This window comes from Epinephelus lanceolatus, chromosome 14 (genome assembly GCF_041903045.1).
Source record: "Epinephelus lanceolatus isolate andai-2023 chromosome 14, ASM4190304v1, whole genome shotgun sequence".
NCBI classification, from domain to species: Eukaryota; Metazoa; Chordata; class Actinopteri; order Perciformes; family Serranidae; genus Epinephelus; species Epinephelus lanceolatus.
In genome coordinates this window covers 26842694-26849696 of record NC_135747.1, presented here as the reverse complement: position 1 = coordinate 26849696, position 7003 = coordinate 26842694, and positions in this window count along the sequence as shown.

Here is a 7003-nt window from a genome sequence, read left to right as displayed (position 1 = left end):
AACGTCTGGAGTCCACCGAGGACATTTACACAAGAGTAGAGGAGGGGGAGGAACCGAGGAAAGTGTGTGTGTGTGTGTGTGTGTGTGTGTGTGTGTGTGTGTGTGTGTGTGTGTGTGTGTGTGTGTGTGCGCGCGCGTGCAACCATAGCCTCCTGAAAAATTCTTTTTAAATACTAAATGATTATAATTGCTGCTGCGCGTGTGTGAGTCCATCACTTCCACATTTTCATCCACCCTCATGTTTCATTAAAAATATTTTACATCTTTTTACATGATTCCACTGGATCATTATTTGAGGATACAGCAGTATTGAAATCACCAGGCATTTTTTTTAAGTTTGTTTATAGTAATTGAAGTCACCAACTATGAGGTTAGTTTGTCCAGTTAGTTAGTTAAAGGTGAATTAGTTGATTTTTGGTCACTAGGGGGCAAAACGACTCCAAACCAAATACACATTACTGCATAAAAATGTGGGTAACATATAAAAAGTATTATTGATAAAATAATAATTAATAATATGTGTATATTTATACAGCCAGCAGACATAGTGCAACATTAAATTTCCTTTAGTTTTGGGGTTAATCAGATATTTGGTAATAACTTCATTTAACCTGAGGGAATTGATGGAAAGCAGTCGCTTTAAAAATCAATAATAATAATTATAATAATTATAATAATACTAATAATGATAATAATAATAAAAACAAAGATATATACAAAATAATTAATAATTGCATGTACAATTATTTAAATTATTAAAAACTATATATTTCGAATATTGTAAAAAATATAAAAAAAATACTAACAGTTGCAGTAAAAAAAATAAAACAGTATCAATGATAATAACACTGACAATGATAAAAATGATAAAAATAAGACATATACAATATAATTAATAATTGTATGAACAATTATTAATTTAGAATATTAAAATATATACATTTTGAATATTGTAAAAAATATTATAAAAAATACTAGCATGAAAAGATGGAGTCTGCTTAAATATTATTGAATATATTTGAATCAAATGGTAAATATGTGGCTGTAAAAGCAAAACAGAACACACACAACAAAGGCCATGTTCACTTAAGTCTTTTATTTAAAACTTGGAAATATTGCCACACAATTAATCCACATATTACTGAAATCACAGTATGGTGAAGTGCACTATCCAATATCACAGAACCTACAGTTTTGAGATAAAGGTAAAATGTGTCATAACATATCATTATAAATGAAGCATTGTGGAGCTACAGAGACGCCCCAGGCTAAAAATCAGATTTCAGACAGAAGGGAACATTGCTTATTTGGTACAGACCCCAGCAAGGATCACATCACCATCATTTTTATATTATTTCGGCAAGAATGTAATGCAGTTACCATTCCCACTAAAATCAGGACTCATGTCAGAATCATAATATCTGTCAAAACATTTTTTTAGTTCTTTTGTCATACTGTACTCAGGCAAAACTCCAGACAATCTCATGACCCAGGACAAATACCTTTACAAAGTACTTTTGGCCCCAAGCAAGAAAGCCACATGGAGATGGCTACAGGCGAGCCCCCCTTCAAAGGATGACTGGATTGCAATTATTAAAGAAATTCACTGAATGGAGAAACTTTTCTTTAAGACTGCGATTTGACCAATATATAAAATATTGGGGGGGAAATGGGCCATTTACACACTTCCCTACAACTTGAAAACATTTATTTTAACATCCTTTTTAGAAATTGTGTCGACGTCCTTATCAAAGTTGTGAATATCTGAGAAACCATTATAATGCTAATCCATGTTTATGAAACAAATGGTTTTTGGTGGTAATTTGGAGTGATTTTGACCATTATAACAAATTTCTCATGATCAATATAGTAAATAATAAAAATCCTTATTTTGTTTCTCACAAACCTGGTGAAATTATTGGTCTTCATTCTTGTTCATAACTACATCTGTGCATTTATTATGCTTTTACTCTAAACTCCACAACTGTCTTCTTCTATAGCATAGCGTTCAGTACACCTTTCTATCTTGTTACACATTTTTGATAGAACAGATTTATTAGCAAACTGAATCTGTTTGTGTTCTTGTGCACATATTGAAATCCCAATAAATTCAGACTTTTTAATATGAGTCGCCATGACTTGCAGCACAAACTGAAAATAATGCTAATGCTGAATCTTCAAGTGCCAGTTTAATTGACTTTACAAAGTGGAAAAGATTTTGTTGTATTGCTGACAAAAACAAAACAAAACTCCAAAACCCCAAAAGTGAATTGCAGCCTGAATGTAATATATCTGCACTGTTATAGCATCTGTCCAAAATAGATGCAGCTGGATGGCATTATATAATAATGCAAAATGGGTTTTTGTTTGTTTGTCTTTTTTATTTTACTGCCCAGGGTCCATTAACCACACAAATGTAAATGATATAAACAAAAAAAGGTCAGGTGGGGCAGATTTGTTTTTAGTTTTTATTTGTAGGCGCTTTGTGTTTGTAATTATTCCTGCGTGATATCATATTTCAGCCATATATTAACTGTTACATCATTGATCTACAGGGCAGGTCAAGCTCAAGTCCCAGTGTCCTTCACTCAGATCTTACATCCATAGAAGTCCTGTGCAGAAATTCCCTTTCTCCCTATGCGCTAAAAGATTAATGTTCAAGGTTCTTGTGAGTATAAGTACAGGGAATATTAAGTATTTCAGGAATACAAACCACAGTTTGTGTGCATGCTCCAGCGAGGAGTAATTTGAGAGTGATTAAGAAGGGCAGTCAGAGGCATTGAGCACCGCGGCACACTGAATTTTGAATAGAAAAGAGAGGATGAATGAATTTTTTCCCCACTGCAAGCCATCAATTATATACAACTCCATCCCCTCTGAGGGACTCTACCTGTTTAAATAGATGCTGTGATTATTTGACACCCCAGGGCTTTTTGTATGTGTGTGTGTGGATTTCAGAGTGTGTCTGTTTTTTAGTCTACGTGCATTGAAGCTGAAGAACAGGCAGTGAAAAACAAGCTGAATTAATTCTTCTGTTTTTAAGACGGCCTCATGAATGTAATTTTTGTCAGATATTTTTCCATATTGTCTCGCTTATTCCACGACCTTTGTTTGAATCCCTGTTTTGCTGGCATGCAGGAAGTTCTGTGAAAGGAGGAGGTTTTTTTTTCTGCTTCCCGTTGGGAGTTGCAAAACAAAACTTCAGCAAATCAACAATTCAACAATGACTCACTTAAATTTAGCCTGTTGGTGAGATGACTAGACTGTTGGCACTTGCTTTCCAGGTTAAATGCTTTAACCCAGACGCAGAATGTCAATACTTAAAGGAAACTCTGCAGATTTTACACATTAGAGTCTGTTTAAAGGTCTCGGGGAGTACTGCTGCAGGAGTGAAAAAGATTGTGTTGAGCCTTTTGTGGCTCCAGAGAAAGCTTTGAGAAGTTTGATGAATTGCCCCGGGTGATGTCACTGGCGTCAGCGTCAGATGGGACTGAGGACGACAAGTCTGTCAATGGAGTGAGAGAGAAGTAAGCTTTAGCCAACTTTTTATCTCTGCTTAGGAGTAGCGGCTTGAGGCTACATCAGCAGCTACTGGCTGGAGCAGCTATGTGACCCACCCACCCACTACATGACCATGAGCACCATGCCTATACAATCATCACCCTTCACTCCTTGGCCCAAAAATTGGAAGCCCTGAAGAAAATGCTATATGAATGTTTAGCTAGCTATGAAGTGTTTTAACGAGCAACACATTCTCACTCCGACCTCGTCACATTATGTGGTCGTGGCCTTTCCGTGTCTACATATGACGTGCAAGGTACCCTGGGTGCATCTGTCATTGACGTTCTTGGACACCATGTCAACTTCTGCCTGTTACATGCATTGTTTCTTTTCAAAATAGACAGGAAATGTGAAGTTTGCCTACAGTCTCTTCCAAAATAAACACACTACATCAGCACAACACTGGGAACTGACTTTTTCTTCCTATCAACAACACCTTGCGCATGATTTCTTTTAACCAAAACATGCACATGGCTAGGTATGGGGCAACAAAAAGCACATGGTTAGGTTTAGAAAAGTGAACAGGAAGAGAACACCGGCCTCCCGGGTGAAAGTCGGTCATTGTTGGACCGATCTACCACACTTCCCACCTGCGCTGCTCTGACTTTTTGCCCTCATAACTTGCGTTGTTATGATGCTTTTACACTGCCTGGTCACGTGTCATGACAACTTTTGTCGCTGGTGTCTGATGCGGTAGTCACTGCCTAAGAGCTGGTATCTGACAACTTTGGAATGAGGGTTGCAAAGAGAGGCGATTAAAGTTTGGGTCAGGGTTACATCTTGTTTGTGGATTATTACTATTATAAGAGGAGATTAATTTTCGTGAGGACGTATCAAGTAGATTGTCTTGTTTTTGTAACTACATAATTTTATTTTATTTTGCTCCTCACATTGCAGGTAATAAGAGTTATGATAAAGCTTGGTGGAGTGATGTATTAGATGCCTCTCTTGTTGTCGATTTGCAGTTGTCCTACGTTCTTTGGGAGATTAAAGTGGGAAGCTGTCCCCATGCTCTTCCTTGACCCACAGCCCTTTGCTAGATAATTCGGTAACTAGTAAGTTTATAGATAAGAGAGGAGGAAGAAACCTGCCTTACACTATGTTTGGCCTCATATGTTCTCACTACAATGTTGCGTTGTAGCAGGGTTCAAATAACTGCCATGTTGGTGGGTTTGTCTTGTGCTGGTGGTGAGCACAGTTTATAAGGGTGAATCTTTTAGGCTTCAAACAGAATGTGGCTACAGCTATACGTGTCTCAATCTCTCCCTGCATTCATGTGGTGTTGGAGTAATGGAAATTGTGTTGCACGAGTTTCAAAGCTGTCATATATGCGGAAACATAGCGGACGGCATTGAATGTTAGGTTGATGATGATGTACTTTTTATTGACTCACATATTGCACGTTTACTTTTGCTCACATGTAATTTGTGATATGGTATTGGGTTGTCACCGTTAGTTGTTGTCCACGTAGAGTGACCTGGATTAGTTAGAAGTTATTTATTAGCATAAGTCAGGTAAAACAAGTTGACATCATTGGCTGCTGCTTTATAACTGTCCATGTTTCTGGATGGTTCTGGTTGTGGGGTAATCTAACTGTCCACACATCCCGACCCCAGCAAAACAGCCAAATGGTTGCTCCTCCAAAACACGAGTAGCACCACACTGCAGCCGCCTCCGAACTGTGTATAGCGGTAATCCACAGCAGGAACGAGACAGCACCTCTCATTTCCACCGTCACACCAGTCCTTATCACTGTAAAGCACATGCCTCCTCTCCTTCTCTCACCAAACTCCTCTGTCTTGTCAGATTGTCATATAGAAAAGGAGCCTCCTGGCTGAATTACAGTTCCTGATATCGTGTTGGAAAGTGATGCGGCATGGAGGTTGTCCAGTTCCATGCACCTATACAATGGCTAGCAGGATGCTAATTCAGCTGGTGCCCAATCTTCTCTAGCTTTCCTTTTTGTTTACTGATGTTTGCATTTGAAACCCTCGACCTGACTAGCTAGGAGCTAACTAGCTAGAAGGAGTGTACAAACTGGTGAGCTGATTTCCTCATCCTGATGAGTGACACGCAGCCACGCATCAGCAAGGTTCAAAGCTAACCACAAAAAGCCCCATCTACACTTACAAAACAGACATAATGGCCTAAATTTAGCACAAATTTAGCAGAGCTAACAGAGAGGCAATTGGAAACACTCATGGCTATGTCATATACACAAAAAAACAGGCAAATAAACATATATTTTTTATATTATACTCAATTTCTGCAAAAGTATCCACCCAAATCCTCCACATTGGACCTTTAAATCTAGTGAACACACCAAAGTTGGAAGAATGACTTTGCAACTTGTGCAATGTTGCATCCAAGAGGCATATGAATGTAGCATCAGACCAAACTGTATCAATTTCAGGTGCACTATGGGCAATGTAGGAGCCAGATTTTTACAAGCAGTATGAAAGCATGGAATGTAAAAGATGATTTCTCTGGATCGGCTCCATTTTTTTAAAAGCTGTCCATCAGGAGCTCAACAATGTGTAGTGCAGTGTTAACTCTACTTGCAAAGTGTTCACTGATGACATTTTATTTTCCCTCCACTATAGCGGTACAAAGCTTGCAGCATGATCAGCCCTCTGCGTTTCAGATACTTACCACGCATGTTTAAGGTAAGGCAGACTGTCATCCTGGTTACATTTTGAAAAAGTCAAAAGTGCATTGCAGCATGAGAAACATGGTTTCATTAGCACTTAACAAAAACCACTATGTTGCCTACGCTTAACCACACTTGTCTCAGGATGCTAACCCCGATCTCTGGTGTCCTGCGCTTTGTACGTGTCCATCAAAACGTATATGTTGAAAGAAAAAAAAAAAAAAAAACATCTGCATGACAGGGTTATGAAAAAAGCACCAAAAAAACCTTCTTTAAATATGATGTGTTTAATCTTGATCAATTAAAATCAACAACTGATTGAAATCAACAGTAGATTTATTTGTTCAAAACCACCCTACACATGTTTTAATACACTTTTTTTCATATTCATGTAGAAGATTAAAAAAATCAATATAAAATTGCAAACAGAGCAGCTTGACTGATATGTAATGCAAAAGCTGGTAGATGGTTCATCCTGTCATCCGCTTCCCATCTGTTTAGCTTTTCTCCTATATTATTCTTTGCTCATCACATACACACACATACACACTCGAGCGCATACAGATATGTGTGAAATATTAAACAGCGATTCAGAAAAAGGACACACATTTATAACAGATTTGCTTTCACCATGTTCTGCAAGCAGCTGGGAGAAGATGAATACTTAATCAGACAAACTGTTTAATCTCTCCTCTCGCTAAAACGTCCGACAAACAATGCACATTCCCCCTCTGAGTCGTCAGAGTAAAAAAAAAAAAAAAAAAAAACCCCTCTCTGCTACTACTGATTTAA